Below are 23,993 nucleotides of genomic sequence, written 5' to 3'. Positions count from 1 at the left end.
AGCAAGAAATAAATGAAATAGATGAATGAAATTAAAAGCTGGTTCTTGGGGATCCCTGGGTGGCTCAGCGATTTGGCGCCTGCCTTTGGCCCAGGGCTCGATCCTGGATTTCCAGGATCGAGTCCCAAGTCGGGCTCCCGGCGTGGAGCCTGCTTCTCCCTCTGCGTGTGTCTCTGCCTCTCTCTCTCTCTCTCTATGTCTATCATGAAAAAAAAAAAAAAAAAGGCTGGTTCTTTGAAACGATAAAAATTGACAAACCTTTAGCTAGACTAAGAAAAAAAAGAGGACTCAAATAAGATCAGAAATGAGAGAAGAAAAGTTATAATACCACAAAAATACAAAGGATTTATCATAATTATATGCCAACAAACTGGACAAGCTAGAAGAAATGGGTAAACATGTAGTATTCCAAGGCTAAATCATGAAGAAATAGAAAACCTGAAGATTGATTACTAGTAAAGAGATTGATTCAGTAATGAAAACCTCCCAGCAACCAAAGTCTGGGAGCACAGAGCTTCACTGGTGAATTCTATTAAACATTTAAAGATTTAATGCTTGTCCTTAACAAACCCTTCCAAAAAACTGAAGAGAAAAGTATGCTTCCAAACTCATTTTGTGTGGCATTACCCTGTTACCAAAACCAGACAAGGACACCACACACACAAAAACAAAAGTATAGATTAATATCCTTAATGAATATGGATGCAAAAATAATAAAAAATACTAGTAAACTGAATCCAACAACACACTTAGAGAATCATACACTATGACCAAGTAGGATTTATTACAGGGGATACAAGGTGGTTCAGTATCTGCAAATCAATCAACATAATACACTACATTAACAAAATGAAAGATTAAGATAATGATGAGTAACCTAAAAAATACACAAAACAAAACAAAATGAAAGATTAAAATCATATGATCATCACAATAGATGCAGAAGGAGCACTTTGACAAAATTCAACATCCATTTACGATAAAAACTCTCAAAGTGGGTATAGAGGAAACATACCTTGACATAATGAAGGCTACGTATGACAAACTCACAGCTAACATTATGCTCAATGGTGAAAAGCTGAAACCTTTTCCTCTAAAATCAGGAACCAGACAACAATCTAGTCTCACCCCTTTTATTCAACATGATATTGGAAGTTCTAGCCATAGAAATTAGGCAAGAAAAAGAAATAAATGCCATTCATATTGGAAAGGAATAAGTAAAGCTGTTATTATTTGCAGATGACAGGATACTTAATATAGAAAACCATAAAGATTCCACCAAAAACCTGTTGAACTAACACATGAATTCAGTAAAGTTTAAGGATAGAACATTAACTTACAGAAATCAGTGGCATTTCTACACCCTAATGACAAATTATCAGAGAAATTAAGAAAATACAATCCTATTTACAACTGCATCATCAAAAAAAAAAAACAAATAAATAAAATACCTAGGAATAAATTTAACCAAGGAGGTAAAAGACCTATCCACTGAAAACTATGATGGAGACTGAAGATGACACAAATAAATGGAAAGATATTCTGTGCTCATGGATTGGAAGAATATTGTTAAAATCCCCATACTACAATTCGATGTGATTCCTATCAAAATTCCAATGACATTTTTTTCACAGAACTAGAACAAATAATTTTTTTAAAGATTTTATTTATTTGACAGAGAGAGAGAGAGAGACAGAGAGACAGAGAGCACAAGCAAGGGGAACAGCAGAGGGAGAGAGAAAAGCAGGCTCCCCGCCGAGCAGGGAGTCCGACGCGGGGACTTGATCCTAGGACCATGGGATCATGACCTGAGCCGAAAGCAGACACTCAACTAACTGAACCACCCAGACACTCCTAGAACAAATAATTCTAAAATTTGTGTGAAGTCACAAAAGATCCAGACAGCCGAAGCTGTCTTGTTCTTGAGAAAGAACAAGGCTGGAGGTATCCTGCTCTCTGACTTTAAAATATATTACAAAGCTATAAGAACAAACACACAGATCAGCAGAGCTAAGAGCCCAGAAATAAACTCATGCATACATAGACAATTAACTTACAATAAAGAAGCCAAAAATACACAATGGAAAAAAGATGGTCTCTTCAATAAATGGTGCTGGGAAAACTGGACCAACACATGCAAACAAAACTAGATCACTATCTTAAAATATACACAAAAATGAGCTTGAAATGGATTAAAGACATGAATGTAAGACTTGAAAACATAAAATTCCTAAAAGAAAACATAGATAGTAAGCCCCTTTGACATCAGTCTTACGACATTTCTGTGGATTTGACCCCAAAGGTGAAGGAAAAGAAGCAAAAATAAATAAATGGGACTACATCAAACTATAAAGCTTCTTCTGCACAGTAGAGAACCATCATCAAAACAAACAGGCATCCTGCTGAATGGGACAAGGTATTGGCAAGTTGCATATCCAACAATGAGTTAATATCCAAAATATATAAAGAACTCATACAAGTTAACAACAACAAAAAAACAATTAAAAATGGGGGGGGGGCAGAGGATCTAAATAGACATCTTTGAGGGGATTGCTCTGTGATACCAACTTTACCTTAATAAAGTAAAAAAAAAAAATTTACCTTTTCAGAATGTGACCACAAAAGAAAACCAAACAACCACAAATCCCCCTAAAATGCTCATGACATTATAAATGAAAAAAGAATTTTACTGTGTGTAAATTATTCCCTAATGTAAAAAAAAAAAAAAAAAAAAAAACCAAGACAGGTGGATACCATTACCTTTCCCTTTTTAAAAAGGCATTAATATTTTCTGATTGTAATAGGACAACAGGCAAATTATAGACATTTTGGAGAAATGTACAAAGAATGTACATCCCATCCCTTGCAGAAAATACTTCCTCGCTATGATCTTTATGGACGCAAAAGACCCACATAAGCTGGGACCATGCCGTACACATTTGCTTTCTGAAATATATTAAGCACGTTTTTCTGTGTCATTCAATCATTTTCAAAACCGTGAAAACAATGCCCTCAGAGCCGAGGTCCAGTCTGACTCAAACATTACTCACATGCTTTCTTGTCTCTTTGAGTCACTCTTTTCTTTTTTTTTTTTTTTCCTTTCAGGGTTATCAATAAAAATCACAGTGCTATTAAAAAGGGAAGGTCTCTATTGCTCCTTGCAGCAAGGCGAACCTAACATATCCACGTGTTCTAGATAGTCCAGGGACACAACCTTGAGCTTGGTCATCAGTGTCCAAGAGCTGACTAGGTTGCAAAAATAGAATAAGATGAAGCGTTGCACTGGCACATGGCTTTTACCCCAGTTAGATGAATCATTAACTCAGGCGCTCTGTGGTACAGGACACTTGCCTACCTTGGAAGCCAAGCCAGGGAGAAAAGTAGAGTCTGAGGCAGCCTTCCTCTCCGAAGGAACAAAGCAAGAGGAATGACTTAAGGAGGAGTTCCAAGCGCCACGTGGCCCGTCCAGCTGTCGGTTCTCTCACTACTCATGTCTTCCCTCTGACCTGTAAGGGAAAGGATTTTTTTTTTTAATTTTTATTTTTTTTAAGGGAAAGGATTTTAAAGGATTTTAAAGGACTGTAAAGAAAAGCCCAAAATAGCCCTTTTCCCTCTTCAATGAACTAGTGGAACACTTTTAGGGGAAGCTGAGTGGGCTGTTGACTTATCTACTACAAAAACGGGGAAAAAAAATCTAATTCAATGTTTAAATGTTTTATCTTTTCCAAAAATGAACTTTCCCTTTTCATGGCCGGTGGTGATTTCTAGGTTAACGTGTGCGTTCTTTGGCAGCTGCAGTGGGTAACAGGGATCATTTAATGATGTGAGCTTACTCAGCCAGAGGGGGGCGATCAGAAACAGTTCCCCAGGATTTCAAGTCCAGTGTCTTTGTGTTCATGTCCCATTTGTGGCTGCCAGATTCACCTGCCCCAAGGGAGCCAGGGGGAAAACCACCTCAAAAACTTAGAGCAGCTCCCTACCACGTAACAAATAAAGTACAAACTCTGTGTTCTTCAAGGTTGGCTCCGATGAGTGCTTCTTTTAAAGCAGATGGTGTGTTTTTGCTTCTTGGTGGGGAAGTGCAAAGGCGGACCCAGGAGGTTACAAGAGTCTGGGTGGTGAGGGGAGCCACAGTTTTGTTTGGCAACCACAGTTTCCTCCAACAGGCTTTGCTGTAAAAAGTCTACAGCTCTTGAGGGATGACCCCTTGAGAAAAAAGCAGAGAAAACCAGCACTGGTAAAGAAATACAAAACCCCTAAAATGACTTTCTCTGGATTCAAATTTAGGCAATCATTTTCAGCTCTTCTCAACACTCATCCCTGGGTCTTCTTATTACCTGGAAAGAAACTAGAATACTTGCAGGACTACTATATTTTTTTCAATTACCACCAGATAAAAGTTATAGATTAAAAGTTCTCATCTGATTTCACTTCACTAAATGGTTGATATTTTTCTGCTTCCTGTTAACAAGATATCAAAAGCTAGGCTAGCTGCTGGCAAAACATTCTTTTAAAAGATTTTTTAAATTTTTTATTTATTTGAGAGAGAGCGTACAAGCAACGAGGAGAGACAGAGGGAGAGGGAGAAGCAAATTCCCCATCCATGTGGGATCGTGACCTCAACCAAAGGCAGCCACTTAATGGACTGAACCAACTGGGCACCCTTAACTAATCATTTTTAGTGGTATATATGTTTCTTTTTCATCAGCTATATAAGAAATGTTTGAAGACAAAAGTAACTCCAATTTAGCTTTCTGTCCTGCTTAGAAAACTCCCAGTCCAATCTAGGTTATTTGCATATGTTCCATGCAGTGTCTGGAACATGGTGCTTTGCAAATAAATCTAAATATGAAAAATAAAGTAATAAAACATTAGGAGAAAAGATGAGAGAATTCTTGTATAACTTTGTGGGTGTGGCAGTCTTCTTAAGCAAGATGAGAAACCCAGAAAAATTAAAGGGAAAAAAAATAGCCATGTTTGACTACATAAAAATTAATTTTTTTTTTTTGCCAGGCAGAAGAAATCATAACCAAAGTGCAAGGAAAAGGTGAGAGAAAATGTTTGCAATAAAAATGACAAAAAATGATAAATATCTTAATAAACTAAGGCTCAATAAATTAATAAACAAGAGACAATACAATAAAAAAATGAGCCAGTGTTAGGAAAAGGCAATTCATAAAAGAGGAAGTAAGAGCAGATGCTCAGTTTACTAGGAGTCAGGAAAATGCAGGAACATAAATATATGCATGAAAAGGTATAAAAATACCCAATGGATGAGAGGTTGCCTCAGGGTCTAGGGACCTAGGGGAGGGTAACATGCCTGGGATTAGAAGTCAAAAGGGCTTTCAACTTTAACTGCAATATTTATTTCTTCTATTAAAATACATTAAGATTTAAGGGGAATGTGATAAAATGGTAACCATTATCAAAATTGTGTCTTTTGGTTAACATATAGGTGCATTTTTGTTGGGTATCTGCCTAGGAGTGGAATTACAAGGTCATAGGATTTCTATAGGTCTAAAAATGTTCTGTTTCTCAATCTGGGTATTGGTTACAGGGGTGCTCAGTTTATGAAAATTCACTGAGATATATACTTATGACATGTGCATTTCAATAAAAAGTTAAATAATAACAAAACCAGAAGTATAAGGCAATACCGCTTTGCAGCCACCAGCACGGCTAACCTAACACAGCAGAAAATGCCGAGTGTTGCTAAGGATATTCAGCAACCGGGTTACTCACATATTATTACTAGCAGAAATATACCTCCGTACAATCCCTCTGGAAAACTTGATGTTATCTACGAACAGAGAAAATTTGCATACAAATTTATATATGTTGACGTGGTGGGATATCCCTGAGAAGTTAAATGAGGAAAGCGAGTTGTATATAAACTGTCCTCATTTTTTTTTTTGTAAAAAAAAACAAAGACAAAACTGCTTTTGTGTTCATGGAAGTATGCAAGGGCACGAAGAAAAGACTCCAAGTAAGTTAATCAAAATTTTAATATGGGAGGGTAAGATTAAATGGGGAATGAAGAGAGAGGTGATCAGCTTTTTCTTTAGTCAGCTCTGTATTGTCTGACTTGCTAAAACTAGAATTGTTTTGGGGGTAATTCATATACAATAAAACTCACCATTTTAAAATATATAATTCAGTAATTTTTAGTATGTCCACCAACTTGCACAAAGCATTGCCACTATCTAAGAAGATTTTATTATATTTTTTTAGAAGATTTTAATAACTCCCCTCTTTACCACCACCCTTTCCCCAACAAAAATGTATACTCATCAGCAGTCAGTCCTGATTCCTCTGGCCTCCCAGCCTCTGGCAACCACTAGTCTACCCTCTGTCTCTATAGGTTGCTTGGTCTGCACATTTTGTATAAATAGAATTATGTAATACCTATGTGACTTTTTGTGTCTGGCTTCTTCCCCTTAGCATGCTTCTAATGTTCAAGCATGTTATAGCATGTATCAATGGTCCGTGGCTTTTTATGGCTGAATCATATTCCATTGAATGGATATAGTATGTTTTATTTATCCATTCAACACCTGCTGAAATCAATATCTGATACCACTTAGATACTCCAGAATAGTTTTATTTTAATGTCATCTGAATAGCAAACTCAATTCCCCTTTACCTTCTAAAGCTAGTATAGTCATAGCTTCTGGGGATTAGGATGTGGACGTCTTTTCTCTGGGTGGGGCATTATTCTGTCTACCAAGTTCCTCATCACAAACGTTGAATCAGGGGACCCCTCTTACACTGTTGGTGGGGAGGCAAACTGGTGCAGCTGCTCTGCCAAATCCTATGTAGCTTCCTCAAAAAGTTAAAAATAGAACCACCCTATGACTCAGCAGTTGCACTACTAGGTATTTTCATTCAATGGATACAAAAATATTGATTTGAAGGGGCACACGCACTCCAATGTTTATAGCATCACTATCAATGATAGCCGAATTATGGAAAAAGCCCAAATGTCCACCAACTGATGGATGTATAAAGAAGGTGTGGTGTATACACACACATACACACACACACACACACACACACACACCATGGACTATTACTCAGTCATCAAAAAGAATGAAATCTTGCCATTGCAATGCTGTGGGTGGAACTAGTGAAACAAGCCAGTTTGAGAAAGACAAATACCATATGATTCTACTCAAATGTGGAATTTAAAAAACAAGACAGATGAACATAGGGGAAAGGAAGGGAAAATAAAAAAAAACAGGGAAGCAAACTATAAGAGACTCTTAACTATAGAGAACAAATGAGGGTGGGGGGAGGCAGGTGAGGGGATGGGGTGTAGGGGATGGGGTAACCAGGTGATGGGTATTAAGGAGGGCACTTGTCATGGTGAGCACTGGGTGTTATAGATAAGTGATGAATCACTAAATTCTATACCTGAAACCAATACCATACTATGTTTTAACTAGAATTTAAATAAAATCCTTGGAAGACCAAAAAAAAAAAAAGAAAGAAAAGAAACAAAACCCCCCCAAACTTTCAATTAGAATGCAAATATTTTTTAATAGTTTACATTGATGTTGATTAAATGAGTTGCTTTACAATCTTATAGCAGGTAAGTGACAGGGTTAGGCAGAGGACACAGGTGTTTAGGTTCCCTGTGTGGTGATCCATTTGCCTCATGTTTCATTCAAGAAATATACACTAAGGGGCGCCTCCATGGCTCAGTCAGTTAAGCAGCTGACTCGATTTTGGCTCAGGTCATATCTCAAGGTCTTGGGATCGAGCCCTGGGTCAGGCTCCATGGTCATTGGGGAGTCTGCTTGAGGATCTCTCTCCCTCTGCCCTTCCCCCTGCCTGCACACTCTCTTTCTCAAATAAACAAATCTTTTAAAAATAGTAATACAGGGGCAGCCGGGTGGCTCAGCGGTTTAGTGCTGCCTTCAGTCCAGGGCGTGATCCTGGAGACCTGGGATCGAGTCCCACGTCGGGCTCCCTGCATGGAGCCTGCTTCTCCCTCTGCCTGTGTGTGTGTGTGTCTCTCTCTGTGTCTCTCATGACTCTCATGAATAAATAAATAAATAAATAAATAAATAAAATCTTTAAAAATAAAAAATAAAATAGTAATATATATTGAGCACTTAGACAATGCGGCATATAACACTATGCTGTTTTAATAAAGACATTTCAGAAAACCAGCTTATTGGGTTTTGAGTTCAAAATCTGCAATATTTTAAGCTTTTAAATCATTTTAAAAGAAAATTAATTTTTAAAGATTTCATTTATTTGAGAGAGAGAGAGAAATATGAGCAGGGGGGAGGGACAGAGGGAGAGAGAGAGAGGCTGACTCCCCACTGAGCAAGGAGCCTGACTCTGGGCTCCATCCCAGGACCCCAGGATCATCACCTGAGCCAGAGAGATGCTTAACCGACTCTGCCACCCAGGTGCCCCTTAAAAGAAAATTTAAAGATAGCTAATTACTTGTAAAGAACTGACAGTTCAAAGTTTACTGTTGGAGTGAAGTCAAAAGCCATTCAATGACCCAGACTGTGAGGCCGAGGCAGGAAATGCTGGTTGGTAGGAAAGGGGCAAGCGGGGTGGAACACAATCAGTGTCGGAGTCCTTGCAGGGCCGCTCACAAAATGAGCAAGGGGCTTGTACAAGAAACAGAATTCTCTAGAATTCTAGAGTCGATGTCAAAACAGAGGGAAAGGTATCCATGCGGTTGCAACCAGGAAAGCTCAATATGTGGTTGAAACAAGGGCAAAAATAACAGCTTGTAGAGGAGCATGTGCTATAGAGTTAGTTCATTCATTTATTCAGCCATTGAACAGCATAAGCTCCAGGCCTTGGGCCTGGGTCGGGAGCGTGGCTCTGAGGGGAGCTTGAGACCCCTAATCAAGCCACCTTCCGCCAGGTCCAGGTCGTCCCCTGGATGAGGGCTGCCACCCAGGGAGGCCGTAGGTCCCGGCAGCCCGTGCCCCCCCAGCCCTGCCCCCGCCCTCCCCACCCCACTCACAGGACCATCCCCTCCCTGTCCTCTTCAGTTCTCCGTGTCATCCCACCCTCCACCTTGTCCCATGGAGCTTGGCTTCTCCCCTCCCCCAGCTACCAAGATAATCCTCAAGCTGTAATAATCCCAAACAGTCCACTTCCCAGGTTGGCTTTTTCCAGTAAAGCTGTCAGGGTGAGGCAGGTCCTGGGGCCTGGAAGAGGGCCGGAGAGGAGGTGCACAGGGCTGGGTGAGGAGGGGGAGCAAGACCCCCCCCAGCCCCCGTCCTCTTCAAAGGGCAGTGTGGTGCAGTGGTTAGGATCCTGAGTCTGCAGCTCCATTGCCCCCCTCGCCCCCTGCGCCAGCTTGACCCTGCCCCTGGCCTCTCTTTTCCCCTTCCCCACCTGTTAACCGTGAAGCCCCGTGATTTGTAGGTTTGTAGGTTTTATTTCATGAGGCTCTATTCGTAACAGGGACGGAGCACTCAGAGCAGCACCTCCAACAGGACAAATGCTCGGCGCGCTAGCTGAAAGCATATTTTGGGGAACCCCGCGTCCCCGGGCCACCAAGGCAGGCCTGGCCAGTTCTCAGCTCCCCTCTGCGGCTCTAGCCCCCATGGCCTGCCGGTCCCTCTTAGGCAGAACTCAGCATATGCCATGTCTCAAGACGACCCGCCGCTCCAAGGGCCAGTAGCCTAAATTCACTTTAAGTAGAAAAGAAGGTTGGTGTCCAAGGGACACATCTGCAAAGGCCCCCTGGGAGATGACCTGGGAGGTTGTTGTGCAGAGTGATTTCATTCCTCTTCCCTCAACTCCCTGCTCCTGGGCCTGGCCCAGGGCCTGCTTCGGCCTCAGAAGCCCGTTTCAGTGCCTTTCCACCGAGAGACATCCCTTGGCAGCCCTCCTAGAATGTGCAAGCCGCTCCTGTTAAAATAGAATCCTTCCTTTTGCTTTGGTCCTTCTGCATTTAGTATACAGCGTCCTGGGGGGAAAATAGTCATCGTAGGCCTTCGTCCCACTTCCCGCCCATTCCTCTGCTCCAGTCTTTCCTTCTGGCCCCTCTCCTTCCCCTTTGATCATCTCTGTTCTCCGTTTCCTCCTCGAATGTCTCTGGAGGACTCCGGAGGGAGCTGCTGTGGCCCGGGGCCTGGGTGTCCTTCGGAACCAGGCAGCCCAAGGGTAGCAAATAGTTTTGATTTTCTGAACCTGGTGCTGGGCTGAAAAGGGAGAGTGGGGAGTTCTTGGGTGAAGACCCCAAGCTGAAGAAAGAAGCAACCGAGTCCAAGGCCGGGGCATCCCTGAGCGGGCTCCCGCATTTCTGGCACAGTCCGCGCCCTACCTTCCCCTGGAGCGGCCCGACTTACTCTCTCTTAGACTCAGAATAGAAGTCATGATGGGGAACCCAAGCCTGGGCCCACTCTCAGTCTTCAATCCGGTGTCTTTTATCTCTGGGTTCCAGGCTGTAGATGATACCAGTCATTTTTACTTATTATAAAGCACCTTTTTAATCTTGAATCCACTTCTGATTGATTCTGTTACTTGTTTCCAGAGTCATGAAGGGAGAGGATCCAGGGTTCAGGAAGTGCAAGAATGGACGAGATTTGCCATATTGCTTAGCAACCTGTCTCCAAAAATTTTTCAGAGTTCCGCCCAAGGACCAGGTACAGGGAGGAAGTCCGCTCTGAACCTGCAGATAGCCTATTGATCTCGGCTGTTGTTCGACTGTGAGCAATATTTCAAGGGAAATAAAAGATTTTGGTATTTAACCACAATTTATTTTGTGTAGGTGGATGCGAATAGCACCTTTCAAAAAGAAAGGTTCTCTATGTGATTAAAACAAAAATCAAGTTGTCATTCAGCTTTTTTTCTAAATTAGTCTCGGAATGTGATTGGTTTACTTTAGTTTTGAAAACTGACTTATTATTTTTTTTTAATTAAAAAAATTTTTTTTACCAATTCAGACAACAATTTTGAGACTTGGCTTCTCCATCACATAGAGAAGAAAATATAATTTTTCTTTGACTATTCTGAGTTAATGGCTGAGCCCTCTTTTAATAAAAGAGAGATTAATGTAGTGAGAGAAAAACAAACAGAGGTTGATTAACACCTACACCTCGTGTGTATGTGGGAGACACCCAGGGATGTGTCTGAGAGGTGGCTTAGAATTCAGGATTAAATATCATCTTAGGAAGAAAAGGGGAGGAAGAATGTAGGTCTTAGGAGAGAGTAAATGATTTTTAGGAAGGAGGAATGGGCCCTCAGAAGAACAGATGGGAGGTATTAGGATGTGTGACAAAATTTGCCTGGGTATGGTGTGGACTTCTCATTTCCTCACCTGTGATAAAAGTCAATCTTCTCAGGTGGGTGAAGATCCCAGGGAGAAGATTTTTTGACAACTGAGTTCCTTTTGGAGGATCTGGCTTTGGGCCGATGAGGGTTGTTCAGAGAAAGCCTCTCCCTGAATTATTATTATTATTTAAAGATTTTGTTTTTGTATTTATTCATGAGAGACACAGATTGAGAGAGAGGGGCAGAGACACAGGCAGAGGGAGAAGCAGGCTCCATGCAGGGAGCCCGACGTTGGACACGATCCTGGGTATCCAGGATCACGCCCTGGGCCTAAGGCGGTGCTAAACCGCTGAGCCACCCGGGCTGCCCTTATTATTATTTTTTTAAATCAGTTTTTCAAACAACTTCAGCTCAAAATAATCAAGATGCTAAAGTGGCATGTTTTGGGGTGGCATATTCTGTTTCTTTTCAATCTTGTATGGAGTCTATGGCTCAGGGTTTAGTAGGTTGCACATTCAAAAACAATCTGGAGTTACTGGATTCCTTTTACAATTATTCCAGTCTTGAGTAGACCAAAGGAAAAAATTAAATTGCCAGTGCACAAGTGTGAAGGAGAAAACTCCAAAGTTAGAAGGACAAGGCCCATGAATAGCTTTTGTATCTGTCTCTTTACATTTTGGTAAATGTAAGCAATCAGAAGAGATTCCTCTCTTGGTTTTTATCTCCCTCAGTGATTGCTCCTTCTAGGTTCTTCCTCTTCTCCCAGAACCCTTACCCTTGCTCTGCCCCAGGGCTCCTTCCTTAGCTCCATTTCTATCTGCATTCATTCCCCTGTTATCTCCTCAGGTCTTGTGACTTTATATTCCTGCCCGGAATGCGGGAGTGTTCGGGAGTGAAGCAACAGGATGCCTCCAACTCTCAAATGGCTACTTAAGCAAACAAAATAAAAGTTTATATAAATAGAGAAGTAGAGGGTTGGAAATGACAAAGTGTTAATAATTATTGAAGGGAGGTAGAAGGGATGCATATTAATTATTTGTACATTTCTGTACATGTTTAAAGAATAGAAAGAAGTAAATTATCATCTCTGTACTAACTCCCAAATTATGTCTCCTGCCTGGACCTCTCTACTGAACTCCAGATTTGCATATCCAATTGGCCCCTGGCTTCTGCATTTGGATATCAAAGGAGTATGTCCAAACTGAATTCTTGATCTGCCCTCCTCCCAGAAACCCTGTCCCAGCTGCAGCTTCCACGCCTCAGTTGATGACAACTCATTTCTCAAGCCCAAGCCTCTGGAGATATGGTGACTCTTGTCTTTCTCTTCCAGTCCTTTGGGAAATCCGAATCTGTTGGCTCTGTCTGCAGAGCATGCCCAGAACGTGACCAGTCTCGCCGCCACCACCACTCTAGGCCCTGGTCTAAACCACTCCCAGCCCCCAGCCCATCCTCAGACCATTCCAGTCGCCTCCTGAGTCATCTCTATGTGTTGGCCTTGTCCTCCTCGTTCTGTTCTCAACCAAGAAGCCAGGGTGACTCTTCCAAAATGGATTCACATTGTGTTCCTGCCCTACTCAAGAGCAGAGTCTCACCCAGGGTAGACAAGGAAAGACTGGAAGCTGAAATCCTTCAACAGCCCCAGGCCCTCCGTGGTTTCCTCCTACTTCCCTCCTGGCCCACCATGCTCCAGTCCCTCTGGCCTCCTCTGTTGTTTCTGGAATGAACCAAGATGCTCCTGCTTTCTTGGGACTCTGTACTGGCTGTTACCTCTTCCTGGAAGTCTTCTTCCCCCAATTTTTGCACATTTTCCAAGTCTTTGCTTATTGTTACTTCTTAACAAAGCCTACTCTCATAAATGCAGCCTGCTCCTCCACTCATGCTAGATCCATCCAACTTTGCTCTTATTCCCTGTAGCTCTCACCACTGTCTACACGTGACCTAATGTACCGACGTAACGTATTTATCAGCTGTCTCTCCACTTGAACATCGGCTCAATGAGGATAGGGGTGTTTTGCTGTTGTCAAATGCCCTGTATCTGGTCCAACATGGGGCCTGGCATGCACTGAATATTTGCACAATGAATGAACTGAATGAATAGTCACACGTTGATTGTATTGCTTGAGAAAGAACCTGTAATGTGAGCTTTATGGGGCCATAAATTAAACTTAAGTCAAAACTCTTTCAAATCCAGAGCTACACTCTCACCCCAGCTTGGTCTTTATTTTCTTACTTCAGTGGCACAAAGCTGTCTGTGAATGGGCTCTTGTATGAATGATTTCATTGATCTTTTTATTCCGCATGTTGCAATTCTTGGAACGCCTGTCAATTTAGCTGTTTCATTGATTTCACTTAGTACTTCCTTAAAGTGAAAGGACACTACTTAATATGTGAGAATCAGTGTGAATTAAAGTCAGAATAAGAATAAAACCCGTTAAACTGGCCGAATTCTAGCAAGTGTCACATGGGATGTGAAGCTGTACCCTTTAAAAAAAAAAATTATTTATTTGATGGAGGGAGAGGGAGGCAGAGGGAGAGAGAGAAGTAGGCTCCCTACTGAGCAGGGAGCCTGATGCGGGGACTTGATCCCAGGACCCTGGGATCATGACCTGAGCTGAAGGCAGACACTTAATCGACTAAGCCCCCCAGGTGCCCCTGAAGATGCACCTTTGATATCCATTCTCTCTAAAACTCACCCCCACACACTCTACATTCAGTAACAAGCTGTGTTCTTAAATGTTATTAACCCCTTTGGGCCAGCATAAAAAATTTCTTTTTGGTAACATAATAGATTTCTTCCAACCTTTCTTGGCTGATTCCTTATATAGCAGAAGCAGAGTTATCATTATACTCCCAGAAAGAGCTATTTTTATAATGCAACACCCTTCTTTTCTACAGTAATTCTGCTACTATTAATAGTCTCTTCTAGAAGGTTGCCCCATTTTTTTTTTTTCTGGCTTGACCATATTCATAGACATGTTAAATGCCTTTCTTGGTTTCTCAAACTGAGTCTCAGTTTTAAATGAAGGAAACCCAATGGTTAGGGAGTAGAATAAGTTCAGATTATCCTTCGAACTCCATCTCTTCCTTTTCTAATAGGACATGAAATTTGGTGAATTCAGAGGAAAACAGAGCTAAAATAAAGCACTAGGGGCATCTAGGGGCATCTGGGTGGCTCAGTCAGTTAAGTATCTGCCTTCAGCTCAGGTCATGATTTCAGGGTCCTGGGATGGAGCCTCACGTTGGGCTCCCCACTGAGTGGAGAGCCTGCTTCTCCCCCTCCCTCTGCCTCTCTCTACCATTCATGCTCTCTTTCCCTCTCTCTCTCTCTCCAATAATGAATAAAATCTTTTAAAAAATAAAATAAAGCACTAAATGGAAAGGAATTGTATAGAAGTAAGTTGAGCAGGGGTTTACAAAAAGGTCTGATCCTTGAAAGAGAGGATGGTAAAGCTAATGTGCCAACTGTGTTTTGGACACCTTTCTCGTTTTCCACCTGGTCACTTGCTAATAATGTACTGCCAGGGACAAGGTGCACGGCGGGCAATTCATAACTACTCTTTTGGGCAGCCCGATATTATGTCTTCTGATATAATACAAGGAAGTAACAATATCACCTATGACAGTCTAGCAAAAAACGTTTAATTGGAGCACGTTAAGCTTTTGCACCCAATTTACAATTTGTGGGTAATACAAGGGATAGAGGATCAAGCTAATATACCCAAGCAAGCAATCAGATGAAACGAGAAAGTGGGACAACTGGCTGCAGTTCTTCACTAAGTCAGTGTCATGCCTCAACAGCCTGGGCTAGATGAAAAGAGATTTAGAGGACAGAATAACCAGACGCAATGGAAAGGGACTGAATTTTCTTGAATAAACCAATTTGGGATCTGGGAGTCAACGCAGATGAAATTTAGTAAAATGGACAGACCGAGAATGCTGACCAAAAAACAAGCAGGTTACAAAGCAGTATGTACAACATAATCTAATTTTAGTTAATAATTACAAAGATAAGGATTTAGAATATGCACTCATGTGAAGGGCTCTGGTTTTTATTTTTGCTTACCTTCATTTCAGTTTTTTCACTACAAATATACTATAACTGGAATAAGAAGAAGTCATTTAAAAAATGTTGGAAAGTACTCTTTTACTTCCATAGGCTAGGCTTGGCCCTATTTCATCTTGCTATGATCTCTTACAGTTTATTCTCTATATGAAAAAAAAGTAATACCACCTAGAAAGACAATGGTCAAGTGGTTTAATTGTGAGAGGAATTCAAGGTCGTATATTATATTCCTAAGCTAGTTATTCATTGATACTAATGAATGTTGCACCAAATGATGTTTAATAGTGTGTAGACAGCTTATGCACAGCAATTCTGTTTGTGCTTCACTCTAAATTCTGATGGCTTGGGATCCCTGGATGGCGCAGTGGTTTGGCGCCTGCCTTTGGCCCAGGGCGTGATCCTGGAGACCCGGGATCGAATCCCACGTCGGGCTCCCGGTGCATGGAGCCTGCTTCTCCCTCTGCCTGTGTCTCTGCCTCTCTCTCTCTCTCTGTGACTATCATAAATAAATAAAAAAAAATTAAAAAAAAAATAAAATAAAATAAAAAAATAAATTCTGATGGCTTTATGCATTGTTAGGTATTTTATATTCAATAAACACTTGATGATTATATGTAGGAAATTTTAAATTAGAAGATTTGGTCTTTGTTTCCATAAGCACTACAATTTGGAAACAAAGTTATGTGTTTCTGTCCTCATTTTCATTTTATTCTGGGTACAAGCAGATGACCTAGTTACTGTTTCCCGGTATTAAAGTAATTATATGCGGACATTGGTGCTCCTGCTATTTCTACTTCTAAGGGTTCTTCAGAACAGAAATGGCAGCAGACTTGGAGCTAGAAAACTTGAATTCCAGTCCCAGGTCAGTAACTAACTAGCTTAGTGTTTCGTGTATTTGAGGTGAAGAAGCAAGGGTAAAAGAAATCTAGGGTTCCTCCTAGCTCCAGAATTCCATAATCCTAAAGCACTGCTTTCTTATATTTTTTCCAAAATGAGATTCTCCATTCCAAAACAAACAAATGAACAACAAAACTCCATGTATATTGTGAGGCTTTAGCCAGGAAGTCCTTTGCATGAGTGGCATTCCATAATTTGCATATGATGATTTCATAAAGAGATTTAAACCAGAAGTTATTGTTATTTTTTTATATTTCCAGAACAAGTAAAAGTAATAGGTTACTTCTAGTTCTACTGATGACCCAGTAGATTCCAATATATATCCCAGTATATTCGATGATGGCTAATAGCTGCATTATCCATCACAAGGAAATACAAGTTCATAATTCAGGTTAGGTAATGTTTACAAATCTAAGAAGCCTTTCTTTGATTTTCATGGGCTGTGGGTAAGGCTTACTTGGGTTTAAATGACAGTTTTGACACTTTCTGCTTATTTTCCAAAACTTTTTTTTTTTTAAGATTTATTTAGTTATTTGAGAGAAAGAGAGAGCACACGTGCATATGCGTGCAGGGGAGGGGCAGAGGGAGAGTGCAGAGAATCCTCAAGCAGACTCCCAATCCTGGGACCTTGAGATCATGACCTGAACAAAATCAAGAGTCAGAACCGTAACCTACTGAGCCACCCAGGTGAGCCCTTCCAACCATTCTTTTGAGTTCCTCATTTTTACTTTTTTATTTTTAACTTCTAGGACCATTCTCTAAATGTTTTCTTTTTTTCCCCCAGTAGCACCCTGTTCTTGTTTTGTGGTTACCTATTGGCTGCACCCTGCATTATCCCTGTTTCCAACAAGTTTATTTTTTTCTGTTTGTTGTCCTGCTCCATGTTTTGACATTAGAAGCTTCTTTCTGATATGTCAGTCCTCAGGTGTCTGCTTTTCTTCTGTTGGGTTCTTTTTGTTATTGAGTGGTAATTGTATTTTTAAACTGCACCCTTATCAGATATACGACTTGCAAATATTTTCTCCCATTCTGTAGATTGCCTTTTCACTTTTCCTTTAATACACAAAAGTTTTAATTTTTGACAAAATCCAACGTAGTTTTTTGTTGTTGTTGTTGTAGCTTATGTTTTTGGTGTTATGACTAAGAAACCATTGCCTAATCCAAGATCATGTGGATTTTCCTGTTTTATGTTTTCTCCTGAGAGTTTTATATTTTCAGCAGTTATATTTCAGATCCATTTTGGGTTAATTTTGTGTATGATGTGAGGTGAGAGCTCACTGATTTCTTTTACTTTTGCATATCCAGTTGTCTCAGCACCATTTTTGAAAAGATTATCCTTTCTCCCATTGAATAGTCTGTGGCACCCTTGTTGAAAATCAATTGGCCATCAATGTATTATTTGTGGACTTCAGTTCCTTTCCAATGATCTATATATCTATCTGCATGCAAATATACACTCTCTTGATTACTGTAGATTTGTACAGTTTTGGAATCAGTAAGTGTGAGGCTTCCAGCTTTTTCTTTTTTCAAGATTGTTTTGACTTATTTGAGGTCTCTTACACTTCCATATGAATTTCTGAAGAAAAGATTAATGAGATTTTTAAAAAAGGTTTTATTTATTTATTTATTGGAGAGAGAGAGAGAGAAAGGGAGAACTTGAGTTGGGGTGGGGGACAGAGGGAGAGAATCTCGAGCAGACTGCACTGAGAGCTGGAAGCCCAGATCCCACGGCCTTGAGATCGTGACATGAGCTGAAATCAAGAGTTGGATGTTTAACCCATTGAGCCACCCAGACACCTGAAGGCTATTGAGATTTCGGTGGAGATCGCAGGGAATCCATAGATCACTTTGGATAGTATCTCCACATTAACAATATTAAATTGCCCAGTCCATAAACCTAGGATGTCTTTCTATTTACTTAGGTCTTTGTTAATTTTTTTCAGTAATGTTTTTTAGTTTCAGGGTACAAGTTTGCACTTCCTTGGTTGCCTTCATTCCTAAGTATTTTATTCTTTCTAATATAAGTGGAGTTGTTTTCTTAATTTCATTTTTGGATTGTTCATTGCTGGTGTGTGGAAAGACAACTAATTTTTGTGGGTTCATCTTGTGTCTTGTAACTTTGCTGCATTCATTTATTAGCTCTAATAGTTTCTTTGTGGATTCTTTAGGATTTTCTATATATAGGTTCATGTCATCTGCAAAAAGAGATAATTTTACTTCTTCCTTTCCAATTTGAGTGACACACATACACACACACACATTTTTAACCTAATTACTCTGGCTAAAATATCCAGTACCATATTGAATAGAATTGGTGAAAGTGGGTGTTCTTGTCTTCTTCCCAATCTTACAATGCTCTTATTTGAAAGGGAGCATGGGGAGCAGCCCCGGTGGCCCAGTGGTTTAGCACTGCTTTCAGCCCAGGGCATGATCCTGGAGACCCGGGATTGAGCCCCACGACAGTCTCCCTGGGTGGAGCCTGTTTCTCCCTCTGCCAGTGTCTCTGCCTCTCTCTCTCTGTGTGTGTCTCTCATGAATAAATAAATAAAATCTTTTTTAAAAAATGAAAGGGAGCATGGGGAAGCTGAAAATCGAATTTGAAGCTTCGGGTGCATGCCTGGCCCTTACTGAAATGCTCTGTGGTTGATCTGGCTAGGCCAGTGAGTTGGGAGGCCTTTGATGTCATCAACCTTTAGATTTCTCTCATCTGTTAAATTCCTTGCCTCCTGTGTTCCAGTTTCCAAAATTGTGTTGCTGTTGTCTCTTCTCTCTTTCTTCCTGTCCTTAAAAAAAAAAAAAAAAGAAAAAATCCCATTGCATTACATTATTGTTGTTTTATGGGGCAAAAAGTATTTACCATCTTCTTCAAAACTCCAGGAATGAAATTAATGGGTGTTGTGCCTGGTCTTGTTTGTCATTCCTCACTGAGGCCTAATTCAGTCCCATGAATAAAATATGCTTTTCACTTCTCAGGAGATTTTTAGAATTTCAAATGGATTGAAATTTAAATGACCCAGAGATACCACTGACATGACCTACTGGCCCTGACAAGTGTTGTGGAGGACTGTCCCTTTGGAGTACCAGAGTTATCCGGTGATGTGGAAGGAGTTAGTCACCAGCTAATGGGAGCCATCAGTGTGGTTTCCATCCTGACTCACTCTTTTTATGCCTTTTTGCTTATTTGTACCACAAAATAAACCCTAATTATAGGAGTGCCTGAGTAGCTCAGTTGCTTAAGCGTCCAACTCTTGATTTCAGCTCAGGTCATGATCTCAGGGTCATGAGATCAAGTTCCATGTTGGACTCTGCGCTCAGCAGGGAGTCTGCTTGAGATTCTCTCCCTCTGCCCCTGCCCCTCCCTGCACTCGCATGTGCATGTGCACTCTCTCCCAAATAATAAATAAATAAATAAATAAATAAATAAATAAATAAATCTTAAAAAGAAACCCTCTAATTACAGAAACTGCCTGTGAATTAGCCTTGTATCACATCAGGAAAAATGTCCTTCTAGTAATCTAGTTCATCGGAAAGCTATGGCATCAAAAAGTCAGCAAGGGGCCTTCAACAGAGCCATATTTAGATATTTATCTCCTGCTTGGGTCTGGAAATCATTGGCTTCACTCATTTTAGGACACAGGCTCTGAACCCTGAGTACACATGAGAATTATTTACAGAACTTGAAGAAGAATAAGGAGGAGGATAGGAAGAGGAATGGAAAGGGGAAGAGGAAAAGCTTGTCTTCAGTTTTCACTCGGCACTAATTAATTCAGAATATCTGGAGATGGAATATAGACAGTGGTATTTTTTAAAGCTCCCCTAGTGGTTCTAAAGTGCAGCAGGGTCAAGAGCCCTGACTTAAGGGGCCTACTGGAGAGAAATGTTTGGCTGAAGCTTCTGGGGGTTCTCCAGAGTTCCTTCTCTAGGTAAGGTCAAGCCAAAGGCACCTAGGCCACCTCACTTTAACTCTGAAAGTCTGTAAATGAAGCAACAAAATCTTTTGACTTTTCCTTTTGAGGAAATTACTTAAAATATGGAGATTTTATAAGAACTTAACCCTTGAGTGTGGCAAGGAATGCTTAGGAATTATGCGGCACTCCTGACTTCATGTTTATACTCTTTTATTTTTTTCAGTAGACTTTTATGCTCAGCATGGAGCCCACTGTGGGGCTAGAACTCACGACCCTGAAATCAAAACCTGACCTGAGATCAAGATCCTGACACTCAACCAACCAACTGAGCTACTCAGGCACCCCATGTGCTTATGCTCTTGAAAAGACAGTATAACATCTTTTATCTTCAATTTCCTTGTGTATAAAAAAAAGAGGATAAAAATTTCATAGAGCTCAATAAATAGCTGCTTTTCTATTGTTTGGAAAATAAAAATAAAATAAGGGGCAAAAATAAGAGTTTAAAAATGGTACTACCGAGGTAAAAGATGCCACAGAAAGGCTGTGCTGGGCATACTGTATATGATTAGCACTGTGTTTGGCAGGGAGTTGCAAGAATGGTGTTGCATAACAGTGCTTTGCAAACAATGTTCCTACAAATCACCTGGGGATCAAGTTAGGATGCAGATTCTGATTCAGTAGATTTAGTGTGGGCCTAAGAATCTGCATTTCTAACAAGCTCTAGGTAATGCTGATGCTGCCAATCCAGGGATCACACTTAATTTTTTTTATTATTTCTTAAAAGATTGACTTATTTATTTGAGAGAGAGAGAGAGAGATTGAGAGAGAGAGACTGCATAGGGAGGGACCAAGGGAGAGGGAGAGAAGCAGAGGAGCTGTGTGGAGCCTGACATAGAGCCCAGTCCCACGACCCTGAGATCATGACCTGGGCCGAAATTGAGAGTTGGATGCTCAATTGACTGAGCCACCCAGGCGCCCCCAGGGACCACCCTTTAAAGAGCAAAGAAGAGGGCATGTCAGCCAATGGTGCCTGCTGAAACTGACCTTCCTCCTCCTTCTTCCCCCCTGACTGCACCCATGGGGCCTCTGACCCAAGAAGTCATCCACAGACTGGGCTTCAAAATACAAGATGATGCAGTGTAAGGGGGCCATGGTCATTCTTGGGCCACTCAGACTAGAAATTTTCACCAAAGCACAACCGAGTCACCAAGGGCAATGCCTATAGCTCCCAAGGGGTCTGATAGTCTCTACAGTTCCGCTGTGTTTCTATCTAAAATTACCCATCTCTTTGCTTTGCTTCACAGAGTGTGGATGCATTCATTCGTCATTCATTCAGTCAATATGTGTCCAGCACCTACTTGACTCTAGGCATGATTCTGGGCTACAGAGAGACAGCAGAGAGCAAAATAAGGCCCCTGTTCTCAGACAGTTAACGTTCTGGGGGAAGACTTCTTTCAACCCAGTTGAATAGGTGAGCTAATTGAAAGAGGGATTCTACAAAGAGCCTCCAGGGTGTCTTGTTAAATACCTGGAATGTGTTTAACTAAGATAAAGGAGCTTGTTATGGAAGAGACTGTAAGCCAAAAACGTAAGCACATTTCAGAAGGGATCAGACAAAATAATATGTGAGGCAGTCGTAAGTGTCAATGTATGAAGCATGTATGTATTCAGGTTACAAAGAAAGTAGGAGGCACTCCTTAATTTTTCAGAATTGTACTTTAGAGAGAGCATTTATCTTTATTTTTCATTGGGTTCCTTGTTTTGAAGTATAGTTGACAATATTACTTTAGTCACAGGTGTACCACATAGTGATTCAACAAGTCTGTATGTCATGCTGTGTTCACCACAAGTGTAGCTACCATCTGGCACCATCCAGCGCTATGATAATGCCGCTGACTAGAGTCCCTATGCTGTACCTTTCATCTTCATGTAAAGGGTATTTGTCTTTAAACAACCTTATCTTAAAATGATTTGAAATAGGCTATTGACTCCCACTTTTAAGTGGAGCGTTTTTCAAGTATTATAGAAGGAAACAAAAGAAAAACAGTGACTAAGAGTGTATGAACTTGTAAGAAACACTTTAAGTCTTTTTCGAGAGCAGTTAGTAGCAAAATGACAAAACCATGCATATATAAAACCTGTAGAAGGGCACCTGAATGGCTCAGTCGGTTGAGCATGTGACTCTTGGTTTCAGCTCAGGTCATGATCTCAGGGTGGTAAGATCAAGCCCCATGTTGGGCTCCATGCTCACCAGGGAGACTGCTTGAGGACTTCCTCTGTCTCCCTCTGCTGCTCCCCTCCCTCTAAAATAAGTCTTTCAAAAAAAAAAAATAAATAAATAAAATAAAATAAAATAAGTCTTTCTTTCTTTTTTTATTTTTAAAAATTTTTTAAATTTTTATTTATTTATGATAGTCACACAGAGAGGGAGAGAGAGGCAGAGACATAGGCAGAGGGAGAAGCAGGCTCCATGTACCGGGAGCCCGACATGGGATTTGATCCTGGGTCTCCAGGATCGCGCCCTGGGCCAAAGGCAGGTGCCAAACCGCTGTGCCACCCAGGGATCCCCCCCCCCTTTTTTTTTTAAATGCAGCATTCTTAACAGTGTTTTATAAAGTGATAGTTAATGCATGAAATAGAGCAACCAGCAGCACTTGGAATTCTGATGCTCCCAACCTGTCCTTGTTTCCTACATTAGGAAGCAGTGAAGCACAGTGGTTAAGGACGTAGGGTTCAGAATCAAATATACTTGGAGTCTGATCCCAGCTCTGCCTCTTGAGAGTCATGTGGCTTCAGGAAGGATACTTCCTTTCTGATTCTCGGCTTCCTCATCTGTAAAATGGGAATAATAATAATGCTACCCTCACAGGATTTACTTTAGGGGCTAAATAAAAACAATTTATGTATGATTCAGTATCTATTGACTTTTTATGAATCACTGAACTCCTTAAAAGATACTCCCATCTCCTTTCCCCCACAGTGACCCAGCATTGCTATTGGGAACAAACAAAAAGGTGCTTCAGTACTGCCCGTCATGACATCTTCCCTCATCTGGTGCACTGCTGCTGTCTGTAGTCTCATGGTGGTACCCCCTGATTCACACCTCCAAGCTGTGGTCTCTGGGTGCTCCCAATATTTCCAGTTCTTAGAGCAGTTCACAGTTCAAGAACAGTGCTGGGGCAACTAGAAATGGGAGGAAGGGGCCTCCTCCTCTTCCTTCCCTAATTTTGACAGGTCTCTCAAAGCCTCTTTTGAAGAGTTCCATCAACTTCAGCTTCTCTCCCCTATTGGTGAGCTCAAAACCATTCCAAGGAACTAGGTGGACACTGGAAGCCCTTCTATCTCTTTCCATTCTTCAATTGCTTCACCTCCCAGCTTCTTCCCCTCCCCAGACTTCCTCTCCATGTTCTCTGTTACAAAATTAAAGCTCCTTCCATATGTGCGCATACATGCTAGCTAACACTGACGTGGATGTAGGATCAGTAGTGGAAGTAGGGTGTCTACACTGGCAGTAACAAGACAATAAATGCCTTGTTTTATACATAAGTGTTTGGATACTGATTGTGCTTCATCCCACATTTTACCTCTCTTTTATGACTTTTAATTTAATCGAGCAATATAGAGTATAGTTTTGTACGTGATAGACACTCAGTATTTTCTGTTCCTGACAAATCAAATCAATTCCATAGACACAATGTCAAGTATTTATTAATGGGATTTTGTGCAATGAAAACAAATGGAGTGCTGCTTCCATCTTGCTTTTCCAGTGGATGGGAGAGAGAATGTTACTTCTCAACTCTTAATTTTCTGCACAGCTTTTGGGGCTGATGAACTGAGTCCAAGGTTGGGACTCTGAGAAAAAAAGAAAA

The 23,993-nt window shown here is 40.9% G+C and overlaps 3 long non-coding RNA genes across 4 annotated transcripts; 2 read left to right on the top strand and 1 right to left on the bottom strand.

The window, feature by feature from the left end:
* Nucleotides 1-2,817: 2,817 nt before the first annotated feature.
* LOC140600377 (uncharacterized) lies at nt 2,818-10,576 on the bottom strand. Its single transcript, XR_012003635.1, has 3 exons — nt 10,332-10,576; nt 4,004-4,206; nt 2,818-3,506 (listed from the first exon to the last, which is right to left on the bottom strand). It is a non-coding gene; the product is annotated as an uncharacterized lncRNA (long non-coding RNA).
* LOC140600378 (uncharacterized) lies at nt 10,413-23,637 on the top strand. Its single transcript, XR_012003636.1, has 3 exons — nt 10,413-10,691; nt 21,429-21,595; nt 23,105-23,637. It is a non-coding gene; the product is annotated as an uncharacterized lncRNA (long non-coding RNA).
* On the top strand, nt 16,428-20,567 carry LOC140600376 (uncharacterized). Of its 2 annotated transcripts, none has more exons than XR_012003633.1 (2): nt 16,428-16,607; nt 20,351-20,567. It is a non-coding gene; the product is annotated as an uncharacterized lncRNA (long non-coding RNA). The 2 variants fall into 2 exon arrangements; XR_012003634.1 differs by having other exon boundaries at nt 20,348-20,567.
* Nucleotides 23,638-23,993: the final 356 nt, after the last annotated feature.

Source organism: Canis lupus, chromosome 11 (genome assembly GCF_048164855.1).
Source record: "Canis lupus baileyi chromosome 11, mCanLup2.hap1, whole genome shotgun sequence".
In the NCBI taxonomy this organism is placed as follows: Eukaryota; Metazoa; Chordata; class Mammalia; order Carnivora; family Canidae; genus Canis; species Canis lupus.
This window is presented reverse-complemented; position numbering and strand designations above follow the sequence as displayed.